The sequence below is a fragment of the Kogia breviceps genome, chromosome 13, assembly GCF_026419965.1.
Source record: "Kogia breviceps isolate mKogBre1 chromosome 13, mKogBre1 haplotype 1, whole genome shotgun sequence".
NCBI lineage: Eukaryota > Metazoa > Chordata > Mammalia > Artiodactyla > Physeteridae > Kogia > Kogia breviceps.
Window position 1 is genome coordinate 62412879 of NC_081322.1, and position 20986 is coordinate 62433864.

General features: G+C 39.5%; 1 protein-coding gene across 33 annotated transcripts in view; it reads left to right on the plus strand.

Moving 5' to 3' along the window:
* EYA4 (EYA transcriptional coactivator and phosphatase 4) overlaps positions 1-20986 on the plus strand; it is a 297153-nt gene that overhangs the window by 33006 nt on the left and 243161 nt on the right. For 5 of the 33 annotated variants that reach the window (XM_067010816.1, XM_067010814.1, XM_067010823.1 and 2 more), the window contains exon 1: positions 3528-4020. The exons of 4 other annotated variants lie outside the window; for them this stretch is intronic. The gene's annotated coding sequence lies outside the window, so the exon portion shown is untranslated. Of the gene's footprint in view, positions 1-2258; positions 2282-2844; positions 3124-3526; positions 4021-18598; positions 18768-20986 lie in introns of those variants that run through there. 24 more of the 33 variants (XM_067010818.1, XM_067010813.1, XM_067010825.1 and 21 more) reach the window with 11 other exon arrangements.

Genomic DNA, 20986 nt, shown 5'->3' on the forward strand with positions numbered 1-20986 from the left:
GTTGCAGTACCAGACTGGGCCAATAGATGCTGCCACTTCTTGATGTTGCCAGTTTAAGTTTCTTTTTCAGTGGCTAAGTCCTAAGAATAAGTGCTTGTTGAGGAACAATGCAGAAGGTAATGAGTAGCTGCTCTGATCTCCCATGAGAGTAATTTGCTTTTTAATTGTGGGCTTATGAATTGTTTGAATTTTACTAGTAAGAAAAATAATAAAAATTAAATTAAGTTTAGAAAAATGATACAGATGAACCAGTTTGCAAGGCAGAAATAGAGACACATGTAGAGAACAAATGTATGGACACCAAGGGGGGAAAGCGGAGATGGGTGGTGGTGGTGTGATGAATTGGGAGATTGGGATTGACATGTATACACTAATATGGATACAATAGATAACTAATAAGAAACTGCTGTGTAAAAAAAATAAATAAAATAAAATTCAAAAAAGAATTAATTTTAAGAAGACATTTCAGTTTCAGATACTTCAAGTATATTTTAGGCACAGAAATCAACAATTGACTAATACCATAATTTTAAATGCCATACCTAAAATAATTTTGTACTCAACATTTCTCTACAGTAATGGAAATGGAAGGCTGGAAAATTTGTTTTGGAAAGCCCAGGGGACATAAGGAGTGTAATTCTTTTTTTTTTTTTTTTTTTTTTGCGGTACACGGGCCCCTCACTGTTGTGGCCTTTCCCATTGCGGAGCACAGGCTCCGGACGCGCAGGCTCAGCGGCCACCGCTCACGGGCCCAGCCGCTCCGCGGCATGTGGGATCTTCCCGGACGGGGGCACGAACCCGTGTTTCCTGCATTGGCAGGCGGACTCTCAACCACTGCGCCACCAGGGAAGCCCAGGAGTGTAATTCTTTAAGCGAGTGTTTCTCAAACTGGTGTGTCAGATAATTTTAGGTGGTACAAGATAATTTTTATTTCTATAATAAAGATTTATTTGCAAGGTCATCTATTTGTGGCAAATTATATTGGTTTTCCATTTATGATGATGATGATAAAAAGTTTCCTTTATCATATAAAATTATATAATAAAAATAGCTTGTTTAAAGAATAATATTGAGTCAATAATACTAAAGGTGATATGGCAATAATTATAAAAGTGGTATTCAGTAGAAATGCTGGAAATAATGCCTTGTCTAAATATGCAATACATTTTTGCCTATACAACCTTAAAATTCTTACATTTCTTGTGCTCAACTTATTTCAAAGGTGGGCTGAAAATATGAGATTTTATATCAGTCCGAGTGGCATCTATGTAATATATGTTTACTTAAGGCTATGTACATGGATTTGAAAGAAGTTAACTAATATTGTGATGTGATTCTCTTTTTTGCAGGGGGGAGTTAACTTCTGTAAACATATTCAAGAAAAGTAACTTGAAAGCAAGATCAGTATTGCTGAAAATATGATTTTAGAAGGGAGTAAAGAAACATGCTAAAAGACTATATCTGTGTGAACAATATGCTGCACTAAAGTACGAATTTTTATTTTATCCAAATTATGCATCTTCTCACTTTTAATTAGAGGTCAAACTAGCACATAATGTTTCATACCAAAACGAAATTTTAAAATCTGTGGCCTTATGAAGAGAGTATTACATTCAGCATTGTACTTAATTTTTACATAATTACTATAGCCACTGAGCATTCCTGGACAGTGAATGATTGACAAAACATTTAAATTGCATACTTTGCCTGTAACATATAAACTGTACTAAAATAATTACGATTTTTCTTACTACTACCCCTAATAAGAATAGCATGACAGTGGCTAGCAGTTGTTTGAATCTTAGGTCTGCCATTTATTAGCAAGTTGCTAAAAATTCTGAGCCCTTAGTTTTCTCACCTGTAAAATGGGGAAAATAAGACCGGCAAAGTTAATTAAATCTGCCCATTGATATTTCCCTCTTAAGTGTATAATAACTGGCATCCTCTTCAGGCCGGAATGTGGCTCTAGATCATGGTCCAAATCCCCTTTGCGCCAAACCCACTGCCAGAACCCTTCCTACCTTGAGCGTCAGAAGAGGAAACATGCCTGGCAGTGCCTAATCCCTCCAAAATAAATTTGCAGGAAAGAACACCCAGTGAGTGATGAGAACAACAATTAGCACGTTTATCAGTTTAAATTTACAGCCTCACCTTTCCCATTGCTTATTAATAATTGTAGATAATGCCCACTAATCAAAAAAGAAGTTGAAACTACAAGTAGCCAATACTTGTTTTTGTGTTTGAACTTGACAGTGTTGGAGTTCCATCGCTGAAGACTAAGGTAAAGCAGAGGGTGAAATTTTCTTCTAAATTTTGTACAGAATATAATTCGGTTGATACTACATTAGAACTAAATTTTCTTTGGGAATAATTTCTACTAGCTAACTTGTAATCTCTCAGGCCACATCTAAGGCAGTATAAGTGGCTGCTTGTTGAATCATAAGCTTTGTGTTTTGAGACCACTGGGTTTATCTTGGGGAACATCCCTTAGGTTTCTTTGGGCCTCAGTTTCCTTATCTCTTGTACGGGATTAAATAACCACCATAGAGTTGTGAAAATGACATGAACTCCCATGTACCATAAGTGACCAGTGTAATGACTGACACCCAGTAAATTCTCAATAAATTGAAACACTTATAATTAACAATTTAAAAAGATATTCCTAACATTGATAATAGGTTTTGCGAAGAGGTGATTAAATGGATGCAAAATTTATGTATTGTTTATTGCCAACTTTGCTCACATCTCTGATTGTGATATCCACGTGTGTGCATGTAGAATATTAGATCCTATGTGGGTGCATACTGCATGTGCAGAAGGCTTACGCCTGAAATGTCCCTTCAGCAATGTGCCTGGGGAAGCTCTGACGCTGCCTTGGAAGTCGGTCGTCGCAGCCCGACCTTTGGGCGTCTGGGAGAGATGCCTATACCTGCGTCCAGCGCTGGAAGGGGCCCAGGCCCTTCGAGCACAGCCTATCCCCAGACTGCTTACTCGTGCCTCGCATACATCTTCACCGAAAAGGGTATATCCTCCCTTCAGAGAAAGCTCCCCAGTCCGACGTGGGGTGGATTTTACTTTACGTTGTTGCAAGTAGGAGAAGTTCCTTCTCTCTCCTCTCTTGGGGTAAGTGGAAAGGAGTCCCGCGGGGAGCCCGCAGTGGCCGACACCCAGGGATCGGGTAGCGACCGAGTTACAGACAGCTCGGGGGCTGCCGGGCCGAAGCAGGTGGGGACTGAGCCGTTCCCCGGTCCGGGGAGGGGAGTGCGGCCGCGGGTCCCTCCCCTCCGCCGGGAGGTGGCAGCGGCCGGCGCCAGGCCAGTGGGGGCGGGGTGGGGGCGGCGCGGAGGGCGCAGAGATCACCGCGGCGCCACTGGGGACGCCCAGGGCCCCGAGCGGTCCCCACGCGGGACCGCAAACGATGACAACAGGCAATCGCTTCAGGTCGAATAAAAAGGAGTCGCTTCCCCGCGCGCCGCCGCCCCCCGCTGCCTGCCCCGGGGGGGGCCCCCCCGGCGGCCTCCAGTGGCCGCGGGCGCCGGCGTCCCCCGCCCCCGCCCCGCGCGCAAGTGCGAGGCTGCCCGCGGCGAGGCTCACGCTCTGCCGCTCCCGGCTTCCGCGCAAAACTTCGAGCCGGGCCGCGTGAAGTTGTCGCTCCCCTTTCGGAGCGGGAAAGAGCTTGGGGAAGAGCCGGGCAGTGAGGACCGCGGTGGCTGGGCGCGCGCCTTTTTTTTTTTTCTTTTTTTTTTTTTTCTGTCGTCGATCCGGAGTTTTGGCTCCTCTCCTTTCCTCCTCCCCCTCGTAGCCGGCTTCTCCCCCCGCCCCGTCTCTCCCCCACTGGTGTAAGCTGTTTGTTTGGGGGGTGGCCGAAGGGGATGTCCTCTTTTCACCAGAGGCACAGCGTTCAGGGGAAACTTCAACACTGGAAGGCACGAGAATAAGTACCTAAATACGCACGCACGGATCCGCTGCTGGGGGAGACGCTTGAACTTTGGGATCCCGAGACGGGCCGGGCGGCAGGAGGTGAGTGCCTCTTCTTCCGACGCCCCCCTCCCCTGCGCCCCGTTCCGGGGCCCGCGGGCTCCAGGTTTCAGGGATCCCGCAAACTCTCTCCGGAAAGTGCGCGCAGCTCCTCCGGGGGCGCCAAGCGCCGGGGACAGTGGGCGCACTGCGGGAAGGTGTGTGGGAGCCGGGGTCCCCGAGGGCGCTTCGTTGCGGAGTGCCGCCTGCGAGGGCCCGGGCCGCTCTGAGTGCCGCGGTGTGTTCTTCCCTGGAGGACGCCCTGGCGCCCCGAAGGTCCCTGCCGAGCCTTTCTTTCCCCGCGGAGCCCTCGCGCAACAGGCTGCACCGCTCCATACCTGCACTCCGTCCCCGCCCTGCAGAGGCGCGAGCCCCTGCGTCTCCCCTGCGTCCCTCTTGTGACATTTGTTACTTTGCCTTGACGCCCTAGATAAGTCAGACTCAAGGATGCTGACCCGGGTCCCATGGAGGGCCGCAGGCGCCTGGGGTTTTCACGGTGCTGGGTGCGTGTGTACGTTTAATGCTTTGTGTTCTCATCTCGAGGCACCAACCGGGCTGTTCAGCTGCGGCCGTCCCACTTTAAGAGTTATGTGGCGTGGGCCGAATGTCTCCTGCCGTTTGCCAGGGTGCGTGAAATGAGAGGCGCCTTTTCAGAGGACTCGCGTTCATTGGCCCGGGGCGCGGATGCCGTGGAGGAATGATAACTTCTCTAAACGGAGGGACCCGGCCGGGGCCGTGGGGAGCAGGTTTACTCGTTCCAAAGCCTGGGGGTGGGTGTCTGGGCGGCTGTGGGACTTGAAACGGCTCGCTGCTTCAGCGTCGTTAAGCGAGATTTGGAAGTAGATTGTGTGTGTGTGCTTATTTTGCGCCTCACAGCAGCCAGAACTTTCGTTTAGTAGCACTTTCAAGATGTTTCTTTCTTTTGTAAACAGTGTTCGGAACAGCTTGGAGCCATTAGGGAATTTGCCGACCGAGTGCCGCGCCTGAGCGGTGGCGAAACCGGAGAGCGCAGCTTAATTTTTGTCATCCCTTTCCTAGTTGGGGCGGCACCGTCTCCACTCACCACCACCTCTCTTTCCCCTTCCTTTGAAAGCTAATGGGGTTTGTGTCTGGGGTGAGCGCGTGTGTGGGAGGCCGTCGTTTGGAGTCGGTCTTCTCTCCCCTCGCCGCCGGCGTCTGTGCCCTGCACTGCCCAGCGGGCAGAGAGTCATTCATGAATCCTAATCTGAGGGCAGGGGAGGAAGGTGCAGGTCCCTCAGACCTTCCTGCCAAGGTGCAGAATAGCGACGGGGCGTGTGTTTTGGTTTCAGAGCAGTTCCACGTGGAGCACCTCCGTGTGCGTGTGTGTTGTGTACTTGATCTGTGAGGAGGTAACAGGAGTCTTGTGTTCAAACCCAGTGGGCCGTTGGCCATTAATTTGCTTTCCTGGCTGTCATTACAGACACTTCCAAAATCTGATACCTAAGAGAACCAACAGGTTAGGTTTCACATTAAGAGCTCATACTTAACAGTTTTCTTTCTCCCTTACCGGTTTTGGCTTGGCACCCTGGGATCAACGTAATTGATGGAGCGAAACATATCTTCTCGAATATGGCATTTTGCTCCTCTTCTCCTCTGCGGCCACTTTTTGCACCCTCGGGCGTGTCAGTTTCAGTGGGCGCTCCTTCTTCTGGACTTAGGTGGGAATCTTAGGAGCATTTAAGCACCGCTGGCTCCCCTTCTACAGCTCCTGAAGTTTGATTTACACGTAGGTGACTGACAGTCTTGAAAGTTGAGGATTTTTTTTTTTTTTTTTTTTTTTTTGTCTGTTGAGTTGTTTGGGGTTTTATTTTAAAAACCTCCTCAGGATAGGGATGTAACCTATCACGGGTAAAATTAGGTTTTAAGCAGAAACATTGCCCTCCCCCCCCCCAACTTTTTTTCTTTTAAAATATTTCTGGCTAGTTTATAGCTGAAGAACCAAGAGCTAGGAAGGGGGTGGGGCCGGGAGAGAATCCTAAAACAAAATATTTGGTACATAGTAGGGTGTGGTATAACATTATCCCAAGAAATAGATAGCAGTAGTAAGAAGAGGGAAACTATTTTATGTAGAGCTAGACTGCCAGGATCTGATCTTTATGGCAACAATACCAGATGCAGATACAACTACACTCATTTTTACTGTTATTATAAACCATAAAAATAGTTTGTTCTGCCTCATTAAAAGTTGTAAGCCATTCAGAGTTAAACCATTTTTTTTGAAAAGGCTGTAGAAGACAGTTAAAACCCTTGACAGTTACAGCTTTGAAAGTAACATAATTAGATTGTCTGAAAACTGTTCCTTTTTTTCTGATTATTAGGGATATATCCTTGCCTTTCATAATAGGTAAAGGTCTAAAATCAATAGGTTTTCAAAAGCCAGTCTTCCTTTGCCATATCTGAAAATAGTATGGGTCAATCTAAGGCCACCGTAATTAGAGGTTGTTTCACGATTATAACTGAAATTAAAAGATTTGCTTGATTATCCTTTTTAAATGAATAAGTAGTTTACTGATATTAGAGACAATTTCTTCTTTACAGAATGAAAAGTTTTTTATATATATTTGGAGAATATCTGTTTATGTTCAAGTTTAAAAATTTTAAAAACCCTAAGATTTGTATAAAAAGAAATTTGTATAAAAACAATCATTACTCTTATTAAGAAATACAGATGCTGCATTCTAGAGGATTTGTAGAAGCAGTTGAAAAAATTGTCTTTTCATGAAAGTTTCTTTTTTGAGGGTGGATCAGTAGGTTGCCATTTTGCTGTAATTTATTTTTTTCTTTCAAAAACCTCTTTGAATTAAACAGAAAAGAAAAATAAGACCTCCATTTCTGAGAGTTTTCTTTTTATTTATATTATGATTTGGGGTGTAAATAAATTTTACATAGCCACGGGAAATAAGGTGTCCCATTTCATGTTTTCAATCTCTGTTGCAAGCTCTAAATGACTGATGCCATGTCTAAAAATATATTTATGTGGCTTGGTATTTCATTTAAAAAATTTTATGCACGAAAATTAAATTATCCTGAAGTTCTAGAAAAGTAGGATGATAGAAAAACCATGACTACTGTTATGAAAAGTTAGGATGTTGGAAAGTTCACATTCTAACTCGCAAGTAATAAAATTATACTTATTTCACCCAGTGGAAGCTCGCACTTTTTATACAGAATTCAAGAAGAGGGGAGATAATCTTTTTCAAGACTTAGTGAAATGTTAAGTAATTTAAGAGCGCAAGTATTTATTATATTTTTAATTATCTTTTTTCCCCTCTGTTAGGTAAATTCAGGAACACTGAACATTCAGTAAAAACAGGCCCCCCTTTACAAGAAGTTTATTCACCATAGTTCTGTATTGCAGCTGCTGGTCATATTTCATGGAGCTGTTAAAGCACTTAAAACCTAAAATTAGGTACTGTCTGGTTGTAAATATTTCAGATCACTCATCTAAGAAACAAACAGAAGAGTGCGTTATCAAAAGTAGATGTTCTGAATCCCGTCACTGAAGAGCTGAACAAAACATCTATGAAACACCTTGTTATTTTTTCAGTGAGAATATAATCATGACAGTTTCTTTTTCAAGTAGATATTATTCTTACATATTCTAAACTCTTATAATGTGTCTCCCTGTAGAGTATCTTAAACTAATTGTATTCAGAAATACCATTGGGGGATTTTATTACAACAGTTACTGGGTGAATGCAATCCACACCAGGAGGAATAGGATGACTTTCAGTGTACCTGCTCCTCTCGAGAATTTTTCCCGGCGAACTAAAAAGTGACATGCTCTTTCAGGCACTCGTTCTAGAGATGGGTGAGGTGCAGTGGTGTATTTCATTGCAGTTAGCATGAGACTGCATTTTGCAGTTAGATGAATTTTATCGTGGGAGACACTGAATATTAAGTTGTACATGGAGTGAACTTGGCTTCACTTAGTTTGAACTTGAGTGGAAGAAATAAACAAGAATCACATATTCCGAAGTAGTATAAGCAACTCTGATTGCTTTTAAGAGGTTCGAAGACTTTGTAAACATTACTGTCACCTAATATTTCTTGTGGCTCTGCACATTAGGATATGCCTTGGTGAAGTTTGTGATTCTTACCAAGTCCCATCCAGGTTTCTACTAGGAGAGTGGTACTGAAAATAAATACCACTATCCTTACCCCCCTAGCTCCTTTTCTTTCTTCCAGAAGAAGAGATGAAACAGATGAATTTAAAAATAGAAACCATTTTGAGTTATCAAAACCACATTTACATGGTGGTTTAAAACAGTTGCAGAGTGTGTACCTCTGAGTCTCACTGTAACCTTTTCTGTCATTGAAAGGTGCTAATTGATCTTAGGGCACTGACATAATAGTACAGTTTGATATTTGAAACCTTTCAGCATTGGTCTGGCCCTTTTCTCACCCTGAGATTTTGGTTCATGGCTGATGAAGAGTAACACCATGTTAAAATGTCAGGAATTCTAAGTTTTGTCGTCATGTAAAACATTTTAATAAAACAGCTGATATTGTTAAGCTTTTATGTTTGTACAGTAAGTAAATTTATTTTAATGTACTTCTGAGAGAGAAAGACCTATATTATCATGTTAAGCTTTTTTAAGTATTTTTTCCCACAGGTAGATTTTTTTTTTAATTGAAATTTTTAGGCAAAGTCTGATTAACTGTGATCACATCTGAATAGGTTCAAAGTGAACTTGCATTAAAGCAATATAGAATAGCCATCTTGAAATTTCATATCTAAAAGTATATGTTCTTAAGTATATGGAGACCTTAAAGTATATTTTAAAATAAAAATTGTCAGTTCAGTTTTTGTATAGTTGTAATCTTTCTGTGTAAGTAATCAGTAATTACATCATCAATCATTATCATCATCATCACATCACAGCTGACATTTACTGAGGGTTTATTTACTTTTTGAAAAACAATTTAAGTTATTTATGTGGATTAGCTAATTTTAATCTTCCCAACTGTGACTTTTTTATTATTCCCATTTTACAGATGAGAAAACTGAGAATTATGCAGTAGAGTGGAGCCAGGATTTCAGCTCTGCCCCCCGAACCCAGATCCCCTATCCTTAAACGTTGCACCTGTCACACATGAGTTCATTTTAGGTGGTACCCAAACATTTTATTTTTATATTATTAGTTATATATTTATTTCTAAGGATATTAGGAAAATATGTAAAATTTCACATTAAACCTATAATTTCCTGGATAATGTTGTTTAAGGCAAAACCAAAAAAGGATTGAAGCAGAAGAAAATTTAAAAGCACCTATTTAAAGAAACGTATTAAGTAACAGTGAACAAGTGCTTGGCTAAAATAGCCAAAATCATGATGGCAAATGACTACATTGGGAGAAGCTGGTATTCTAGAATGCTCCCCAAATGTTGAGAACTTCTGTCCAGATCTTTTTAATATTTGACTTACATGTAGACTCTTCCTTTACTTTTCAAGCCTCATCCTTTAGTTAGATGTTATCAATTTTATCATTTTTCTCTTGTTGCTTTAAGCCTGAATGCTGGTTATGAACCTCAGATGTACATGTTTCTGTTGAAGCAACGGATGAGGACTGTGTAATGAATTTCTAGAGGCAAGTTTAAATGATAATGGGCTCACTTATATTTCGGAGACACTTTCAATTTACACGGATATCAGACTTTGTGTTTTTAAGGTTTTTCTCTAGGTGAACATGCTTGTTCTGCTGTTAATAATCTGTTTTATAACTTTAATGTGTTTTCCAATGAAGCAGTGGTTTTCATTTTGATTTACATGTTCAGCCACAGAACCCTTTGTTCAAGTGAAAGCTGACACTGTGCCCACTAGAGAAATGTCCACTGCCTTCGTGAAGCAGGATGTGGGTGGCCTGTGAATCACTCATCAGCCCTGCCTGTGACCATTGGCCTCCCAACGTCTCTGTAAGGGTCATCCAGTCTGCAAAAAAATGAGTCTTCCGATGGAAGGGGTCAATTCAGAATACCTGCTGCTGTCTGTGAGTGTGTCATCCACTAAAAACCAAAACACAGTATAACACATCGGCAAAAGTTGTGTCGGTTTACCCTAGTGTAACATGAATATTCTTATCAACTGATCTGCAACTTTCTTTCAGTTTAGTTCTGAGAAGATAAAAAGTAGTCAAAATGTTTCCCACATAGAATTACAGGTCTGAATGAGGCACATAGAATTTGTTTCTGCAAAGGTTTGTTTGATTAGAGCATCTTTTTTTCCTTTAAAGACTTTATGAAGACACGTCAGCAGTGGCATAAATTGGCTTGACCTTAGATTTTCACATAAATTATTGCTACTGTTTCTGTTTTTCTTTCCTCCTTCCCTTTTAAAATGAAAAGGACATTTCTTGTGAAATGCTATAGTTAAATCATAAAAATTTATGTTCATATACCATTAAGTTTAATTCTGCCCACAAAAGCAATAGCATTTAATTTGAAATTCTATCCTTAATCAAGTAGGTCTACCACATACCAGGAGGGCTTATTCTCTGCAAGGTCATATACACAATTCACAGGCCTTTGCATATACCCAGTGGAGGGATCTATTCATTACATTTCACCTCTGACTCTGAACTCCCTCATGTTAGAGGATTTGAAAAGACCTGAATGTTCCCACTAAGAGATTGAATATTTCTAACTTAATGTGTCCAGTATGTTGAAAGTGATGATGACTTGCAGAGTCCACAGGTCTCTGAATTAGCTAATTCTTTTCACTTCAAATTTTATCTGTTAATGCAAATGTGTATTCACATATGATTTTGACTCAAGTAATTCTAGCCAAATTTAATCACAAAGTGGGTGAGTCACATTCCAATTTTCCTTTTGCAGGTTTTCAGTAATCTCAAATTGTGCTTCTAGTCGGTAACTTTGGAATGCAAACCTCAGTGAGTTGGTCAAGAACATCAATACTAGTGAAATTTTGTACGTGAACTTTAGGTATTAAGATGATGCTACTCTTTTGTTTTTCTTAGTCGACCCAAGAAGACTTCATTTAGGTCTGTTTTGTCTTCTCAGTTGTTGACTTTAGTTTTTAAAGGCTTCATTCATGAAAATACTAGCAAAGTTCTGGGCATATGATAAATGCTTATTAAATGCTTTTTACATTGTCTGTGTTGCTGAAGAGATGCCAAAATTATAGTGAGATGAGTAGATTTTTTTTCCTACTCTGGATAATTTTGAAGACTTTGGGACTTTTAGTCTATGATTATAATAAGTTCTACTTTTTCCTGGCATATACCATTCATAGGAATGGTTAGCCTGGTAACTATGGTACCCAAGGTCACAGGTTTAATCCTCATATTACCACATTAGCTGTAGGGGGACACTTGTCCTACACATGCTTGGTCATATTGTCTTTGTCGTTAAAAGTATAGTTATGGTATCTTGACTGTCTCTCTTCGGGGACCACTCTGGTCTATGCTGGATCTGTCTCCAAGAATCTCCTCCCATCCCGAGGCTGTTCAACCGCATCTGTTCACAATTTTTATCAGGTCCCTTCTTGACTTAAAATTCTATAAACAAACTCCCTGTTGCCTATAGGACAGATTCTAAAATTCTTAGCAGGATCTTCAAGGCCCTTGAAGCTGAGAACTTTGCTCCAGTTTCCCTTCTCACCTCTCACCAGCCACTCATAAGCAATCTCTTCTCCAGCTGTATGGAAAAGTGCAGCCCTCAAATACACCCTGGTCATTTCCACTTCATGGCTTTGTGCATGTGGTTCTTTCTAACTGGAAGACATCTTGCCCCTCTCCCTGAAACTTCCTTTTCTGCTGCTTTTGCAAGACTCAGGATGCAAAGTGTTACCTCCTCTGACCACCGCCAGAGGCTGAGTTGGATGTTTCTTTTCTCTTTGCTCCCAAAGCACCCAGTTTCCACCTTTGGTATAGCAGTTGCCACATTGAAATGTAATAGGTAACATGAGTTTAAATTCTGCACTGGACTGAGAATTTACTGAAGCTATTACCAGTATTTGCTATTCTGTAAAGTGCTATTTCCAGTAGGTAGGGGGACAGTAAATTCCTTTTGAGTGAGTGAGTGAAGGAAATGGGAATGAAGGCAGTGGTGGTGGCACTGGTCACCCTCTGCCATAAGGTTGGGAACAGTGGGAATAGCTGTGATCATTACAAGGCAGGAGAGCCTTAAGAATGACCTCAGGGATTTTTGGTATTAATCCAGTAGGATTGCATCTCTGAATTCAGGCCCAACTTGTTTGTATGGGTGTAATGATGCAGAGATGTATTTATGACCATTGGGAAGTCAGTGATCTAGTGGATAAGCTGAAGATCCCGAAAATCTTTGGAGAAATGGGTACTTCTTAGCACTTGAAATCTGAGGGACCCACTTCTTTTTATGGCATAGTGATTAAGTACAAAGAATATGGAGCTGGGATCCTCGAGTTTGAAGCACAGCTCTGACACTGATGATCTGTAATGAGCATGTTAATTAAATTGGGTTTGCTTTGGTTTTCTCATGTGTAGTAGAACATACTTGGAGTTCATATGCAAATTCAACAAGTAAATATATGTAAAGCATTTAGAATAGTGTCTGATATGAGTACTAGCTATGATAAATTTGACTGTGTTCCCTCCATTGGAGTATGCCACCTATTCCAGAGATATTTAGAGCTGAAAGTCCTTTTTGGGGTCATAGACTGGGGATCATAAGTTGAGTCCCCAATGGTCTAAGAAGAAATTAATACCCAGGGGTGATCTTGGCGAATCTGAGGCTCTATTTGGAGCCATAAGAAAAGACATTAGAAAACTTAGTTTTGGCCATTTACTTTGCGTGGCATTTCTTTTAACAAATACTTTCACATACAGTTATCTAGCTTTTTAAAGGCTTTCATCTGTGTGGTTCCTCAACTACTCTAAGCCACGGTAAGAACATTTTGCAATGGTACTTTTGTTTTATAGCCAATATTTATTTCCCCAGTTGCTTTTTTCTTCAGGCTGAAGGCACCAATTATAAGAATTTGTATAATTTTCAACTGAGTGAGCTTGATGAGCTCAGTGTAAACTTTTTAAAAGATAACACTGAAGATTACTATGACTCTTATCTTTGCAGAGACAGTAGGAGGTCATTAGCATCTCCGTTTCTAGACTTGATCATTTGGTCCTTGGATTCAGATGTGATGGCTATATGGCAGAGTGGGGCTGAGGGAGAAGGGGAAGTTAAAATATTCATTGTCAAGGTTCTGGTTTTTTTTTTTTTTTTTTTTTTTTTTTGCGATACGCGGGCCTCTCACTGTTGTGGCCTCTCCCGTTGCGGAGCTCAGACTCCGGACGCGCAGGCTCAGCAGCCATGGCTCACGGGCCCAGCCGCTCCGCGGCATGTGGGATCCTCCCGGACCGGGGCACGAACCCGTGTCCCCTGCATCGGCAGGCGGACTCTCAACCACTGCGCCACCAGGGAAGCCCTTGATTCATTTTTGATAATGACAATTACTCATCTTTTCCCATAGATAAATATTCAGCAGTAAGGAACTTTTACTTGTTTTAGTCTGTAGTGTCAGAAAAAGTAAAGTATTATCTATAATCACACTGCCTACGAGGAAAAAACTTTATCAGTTATATCATTTGTTTGTTTGTAACAAAGTTTCAAACGAAATAAGTCTTAGCTTTCAGTTTGTACCACAGTTTCAGGATCTTGAGTTTAATAATATTGGTACAGTCTGAAGAAAGTAAAAATGAACATAAAAACTCCTTTGTTGATTTACCAAATCCAGACCTTATGTTCTAATTCTATAGGACATACACATTTTGTCTCTGAATTGATCTGCAGTTGACTATAAGTGAATGTGATGTAGTCTGAGTACTACATCTGACATTTTCCTAGGTTGGGTATATATGAAAGATGCTTCAAAAGTTACTGAGCAGAAAAAAATGGGAACATATAATGTTAAAGCGAGAGGAGTTAACTTTGCCTACATGAGTTTTGGGTTGGATGTGAAAATTATTTTGGAGTATGAAACAATATTATAAATATATGATTAGACTAATGTTTATATGAGGTCTAAACAGTAGAGAAATTTTAAATCTCACTAGTAATTGCAAGGATACTTGAAATTCCACATATATGTATTGTCTAGTGGTTTTACTTTAATTGTATTAGGCAGGTAATCATGTTAGTGGAAGCAGTCAGACAGACCTAGGGATTTCACATCATTTACTAATTGATGCTCAAGAAGGCAGGGCAGAGGTACTTGAAAACAAACTCACTGTCTCTCTTTCTTTCTCTATTACCTCTCCTTTGATTTATGCTTTAATTTTTGAAATGTATTCTTAAGAAGAAAAAGTGGCTGCAAATATAGCATACTATATGCAATCAAATGTATCAGTACTTCTGTTTTCTAAGAAGAGAATGACTCCTCACAGCTACTTGTTAGCAGAGAGATAAAGGGGGTGTCGGGCAACCCAATGACAGATGGGGGCCCTTCCAGGGGAGTTAGGTGGGGGTTATAGGCCAAGGGCTTAAATCATGAGTTTTCAGACAGTGAAGGTGGGTTCTGCTCTATGCATTGACAGCAAGTCTGAAGAAGGCATAGCAAACCTCAAGTCCATCCAGGCACTTTATGCCTGACATTGAACAGGAAGCCTGGTAGCCCTTTAGTCATTAGAGAATAGCCAGTAAACCAGAAGTTCTGTTTTTCCAAATGAACACTGCTTGGGTTCATAAATCAGGGAACCCCCCAGAGAATTCAAGTCACATACCTACTTTCTCAGGTTTATTTCTTTGTACCGGGGATATGAATGTAAGACTTACCTATTTTTATGAACGCTCCATGGCATAAAATACAACTAGGCATTTTGTTCTTTCTCCCTGGGATATTCTCACCACTCTTGTCCTCCACTGCCCCAACTCCCTTAACCTCCTCGCCTCTTACTTTTGCTGCCTACCTGGACAAAAAAATCTACTCAGCTTTCAAGGCTTAGCTCAAATGTCACCTCCTCTGGGAAGCCTTCCCGAGGCTCAGGCAGAATTAATTCTTTTCTCTCTGTAATACCATAGCGCCTTATGTGGGCTATTGGTATAAGAGCACATTGTGCTGGGGCTAATTTTATGTGAATCTGTCTTCTAGAGAGATTCTGAACTCACTGAGGGGCGAGACCATATCTTTCCTCCCCTGTAGCCCCAGTGCCTGGGGTAGTGATGGAAATTCACTAGCTACCCTATTCCCTGCACGTCTTCAAAGGACATACATCCAGAGCCAGACAACTACAAAGAATGGATCCTGTTTACATTTTGGAAACTGATTTCTTTTTTGCATATGGTCACTGAAGCTAGTTTATTGGTTCTATTCTATTCTAAATTATTTAAAGCTTTATTTGTACCAAAGTATTACTGATATTCTAGCAGAAGAAAAGATATGGCCAGCATGAACTGGTATTTTGAATAAACTGAAATTAAAAAGGCAGATTCTAGTGGAGACTTATGGTTTTCCTACTTCCAGTTTTCTCTAGAAACAAACTTCAGCCTCTTTGGTTGATTTCTGTGGAGATACATTTCATGTTATTTTGAAGAATTTCTAACCCTCAGAATTATGGATTTCATCTGAGAGGAAGTATGTTCTGTATTTGTTTATGTCAATGTTTCAAAATATGGGGACCAAAAATCCTAGAGGTATCTGTTAGAAGTATATGTGGTCATTTGGTGAGAGAAATTTGGTTGTTTTTTTCAGGCATAATTTAGGAAGAAAAATTTCTGTTTAGTTTCTAGTGGTTTGTTTTTAGGCATTTTCCACAAAAAGATGAGCAAGACCCTTCAAAACCACCAACTTGCTATTTAGGGGGAGAAAAAAGCCTTCTGTGTCCAAAAATAACATTAAATTAAAATGATTGTTTCCAATAGTTTCAAAAATTGTGGTTTTATTTCCTCGTATGAATCATTTCTGAATGCAGTATGTGATTGTACCAAATCGTGATGAAGCCTATTTGCTCGAAGTTTTCGTAGATCACGTTATTTATCAGAGAATCAGATCAGGAGAGGAATTTAGCCTAACTCTCCATTTTGCAGATGAATACTGGATTAGAGACGTTAAGTGATTTAGTCAAAAGGAAGCTAAAAAGAGAACCTTGTGCTGGAAGACACCCTAGCGCTGCCACCTCTACAACTTGCTGCCTTTATTTTTCTTTGTTTGAATTCCACAAGGAGTTGCAAATACTGGAATCAGACTGCCTTTGTATGTATCCTTCCGGGCTGCCACTCATCAGCAGTGTAACCTTGGAGAAGTTATTTACTGACCTGCTTTAGCCATAGTTGCAGCATGTGTCAACAGGGAATAATAATAGTACTCGCCTCGTGGAACTGTTGTAAGGAATAATGGAGTTTATACCAGAAGGACACTGAAAATGCTCAATATTTACGTATATTGAATTGATTTCTTTGAATAAATTGTTGAGCATATTTAATATTCAAAAAGGGCTCTTCATAATGGTGAAGCAAGATTTTTTTTTAATCAATCTTTTTTTTAAACAAAAGTCATCTATATCTTGTGTAACATATTGAAACAGATATTATAGGAGGTGCCTTTGAGGGGCTTGACTGGAAGAGGCAAGGAGAGAGGCTTCTGGAATGCTGATATAGCCCTTTATCTTGATCTGATTGATGTTGAGATGGGGGTGTAGATGTAATAAAAATTTATTGGCTGTCAACTTTTGATTTGCATATTTTATTGTGTGTATGTTATACTTCACTAAAAAATTTTAAGTACAGATATAGTTATATAAAAGAGATGAACAAAAAGGATTTACTGTATGGCACAGGGAACTATATTCAATATCTTATAATAAACTATAGTGGGAAAGCATCTGAAAAAGCCTATATATATATATATATATATATCCAAATCACTTTGCTGTGCACCCGAAACTAATACAATATTGTAAATCAGCTATACTTCAATACGATTTTTAAAAATAACAGATATATTTAAAATAAGTTGATATCCCTCACTTTATCCATCTCTTCCACATCCCACAAATCAGGGCAAATTGTTGTACTTCAGTGTGCTTCCTTTCAGACATTTTTTCCTATACATGTGTAAATGTAAGAATTTTATGGGGATGTAATTTATTTTTATTTTACATTTTAGGCCAAAATGGATCATCAGGTGTCTTAAAGCTTGCTTTTGATTGGTTGGCTGTATTTTGTGTATTTTTTCATATCATTACATATAGTTTGGGGTACTTCTGTTTAATGTATGAATATGTTTTATACTTTAACTGTTCCCTTCCTGGTGTATATTTAGGTTGCTTGTAGGTGTTTACTATTACAAAGACTGTTGCAATCATGATTTTTATGTATCTTTTTGTATGTCTGACCCAAATTCCTGTAGGTAAAACTCTAGATGTAAGAATAATAGATGAAAGAGTATGTGCAGCTTGCATAAATGGTGCCAAAATACTTTTCAAAAAGGTTGTAACACCTTGTGTCCCTGATGATGCTTAGATTTTTTTCATAAAAGCCAAGGGCAAAATTTTATGCTAAGTTGATGCTGTAATTATTTGTGCTCTGGTTAATAATGAGACTCACACACTAATTGGAAGAGTTCACTGATAAGAGCAAGTAATTCTGTTAACCACATATATAACAAATCTATGTTATATGTAGTTAATATCTCATTTAAGAATGGTTACTCCTCCGTTACATGAACGATTATTATATATATTCATAGTTCTTAAACCACTTGGTAGGAAGAAAAAAACTCAGTGTATATAATATTCATGACATGTTTTTACTTAGCACCATAAAATATTTATAAGAATTGTTAAGAGAAACTCTGATATTGTTGAGAATTTGTGAAGAATTGTATATTATTACTCTGTTAAGAGCCAACTATGTGCCAGACACAGTTCTAAGCACCTTACATATATTACTATAGCTTTTAAACATGTAGATGAAAGGCATAGACATTGTATTACTATAAGTGAGATCACTCCATTTTGAATGTTATTAAATATTACCAAAATACCAACTGTATCTTATCAGTGTTCTGATTTGTAAATTTGTGAAATGTCATAATCTGTTTAATGTGAAAATTAAAGTGAAAGCATCAAAAATCCAGAGAATTGCTACTCAAGTCCTGGCTAAAGTATCATGACACATAAAGTTTAAAATGAAGTATGTTAATCGGTTGGTTTTACTGTTAGAGTCTTATATGTAGAAAAGTCTGTCTCCAGAATATTCAATTCTTATAGCTTCTGGTTAATTAAGATTCTGGCTAACCTTTAATGGTTATCTAGTGCCTTAAAAGAGTAATCCAACTCAAAATAGCTAACTTATTCCTCCAGCATTGGGTAAATATAGCTATCAATTTTTGTGAGTTTTTTCTTCCTGCAGAATTTCCTGTTATTCTAAGGGATTCAATAGGACTTAGGCACATAAAACTGAAAATTATATTACTATGGGGAAACTGCTCTGTGCCTTTGAGAAGGAACTCTCTTGCTAACTTAAGTACTATATGTGTGTAGAATAGCTAACATTTTCCTCCCAAGAAATTTCATGTATGCAGTTAAAACACTCTTAAATTGATTAAGCATTTGTTATATATTTCCAGAAGCACTCAAGAGTACTTTTATGGTTATAAGAGTAGAGTGCATTAGAATGCCAGAAACCAACGAATACGCTAGAGGCCTTCAAAACCATGCCCAGCATTCCTGACTTTACCATATAAACACGCGGGACAGTCTGGAAAAATAAAACAACTCCCCTTCTCCCAAATGTAGGTAAGCTTGCGATGATAACACTTCAACTGGCTTAAATATTAATTTGATACTTTTTCTGTTAGATATAATTTTTATTACTTAGGAAACAGAATGGAGAAGTAATAAATATGACTGGTATTTATTTCTCAAGTCAAGTATTATTTTACATCAGATTTGACCAGTTACCTTTATATTTTTTGGAAAGAGGATTATACAGCTACCACAGTATTTTGCCTATTAATCTGGGAAGCTAAAAAGCCTTTTATAAATGTTGAATCAAAACTCTCACTGCTGTGAGGGAATTAAATTTCAAGCCATATACTCCTTTTATAGGGTGAGAAGCTGAAGTATGGAGAAATTACAAGGTTTTCCCAAAGCCGTACACTGAATCATGGCAGATGCAGAAATCTACAATTCGGTTTGCCTGATTTAGTCTGAAACTTCATGAAATTAAAGTTTTCTGTTTCCTGACATGTGCCTTAGCAATGTTTCCTTATTTACTTATTTGTTCGTTCTTTCATACGTTATACAGGAAACCATGTTTTTGCAAGAGACCGTCTTAATGTAAGGACTATAAATAATATTGTGCATTTATATATCTTGGATATTTTATTTAAAGAAGCTCACTGTGGTTTTCTTTTCCATGACTATGACAAAAAAAATTAAGGCATTAAAACCTAAGTTGGATTGTCTTTATTCAGGCCACAGCAGTGTCTGTGAGAAGCATCTGATGCTTCTTCAGAGCTGATATAGTTTGTTCAAGCGTTTGAACAAGAACTTGGTGGAAGCTCCAGGTAGCTCTGGAGCAGGGTAATGACCAGGAGAAACCACAACAGCCATCAAAAGTACAGAAAGACCAGTGTCCACATCTTTATAACCGGGGTCTTTATATTTGGTTTAATCAGGAGGGGGCCGATTATTCTGCTCCTCTCTCATCTTCCTGAGTTTCAGGTCTCATATTTTAAATTCCTATTCATTGGGATCTTTTTCATACTCATTTAACCAGTATTTTCCCAAGCTTTCTTCACCCGCTTCATTTTTTTGTTTCTTCTCCACCCTTTGTCATATTTAAAAAGCAAATAGTATTTCTCTGGGTCAGACCTCACTTCTCCTTGATGGGACAGCTGGTGCCACAGGCAGCTTCAAATCAGCAAAATATTGCATCTTGCCCCTGCATAGCACCCTATAACAGAGAATCCAAAGGACAGAGAGATGCCATCTGTCCTTCACCTTTTCTCCAGAGTTCACTTAACACATTTTTGGTTGGTTTGTTTTCTTGTGCTTTTCTTGCAGCCCTGAGACTTAGGACTCAGACTTGGCTCTGCCTTTATGGCTCACCAGCTCTTCCCCTGGAAGAGTTCTTTCCCAAGACAGTCCTGAGGCCCCAAGAGCACTTGGAGCCCTGGGAACCAAACCCATAGATTCTCCAAACAGGCTCAGGTATGGCCAAGTCCTAGGCAAACCAAACTTCCTGCAGTTTAAACATTAGTTTTTTTTTTTCTTCTTTAATTTTTCCAGAGAATAATTCAGTCTTAAACAAACCAGCAAACAAACAAAACCCCTAGGGCCTTTCTCAGAGGAGCATTCTTACAGCTTTGAAAATGTATTGTTATTAATTTCCATTTCAGCTAGTTTGATTTCCTTTCCATTTTTTGTCTGGGTATGAATGTAATATTTGTTATACATTAATGCTGATCTGTATTGATTTAATGTCAATTTACAATTTAAAATAATGAGGTACTACGACCTACTTCATATCTACCTTCTGTTTAATGCATTTCCTATGCAGTTATGCTTTTGTGGCTGACTGAATTCCTCCCTAATTCCCGTTGGGAAACAAAGAGTTTTTAAATTAAAGATGCAGTCTTATTAACTAGGGTTACTTAACTTGAGGAAAAAAAGATTTAGGGGTGACATGAATGATAGCACTCTCTTAATATCTAATAGCCTGCTATACATATGAAAGCGGGATTCAGTTTCTGCTTTGTGGTTCTGGTGGGCAGACCACAGTAGAAGTTCTAAAAGGTAGATGTTTTAAACTAATATATAAGGAAGAATTGACAGAAGGAAAGAGACGTAGATGGTTCTATTCAATGGAGCTAAGAAGCTTTAAGTATTGTACCTATAAACTCATATGATCAGTCTATTAAACCCTACTTACTTCTATACTCCTCATGATCCCAAGACAACGAAATAAGATGCTATGGATTTCATTCATATTCTCTTTCTTTCTTTCTAAG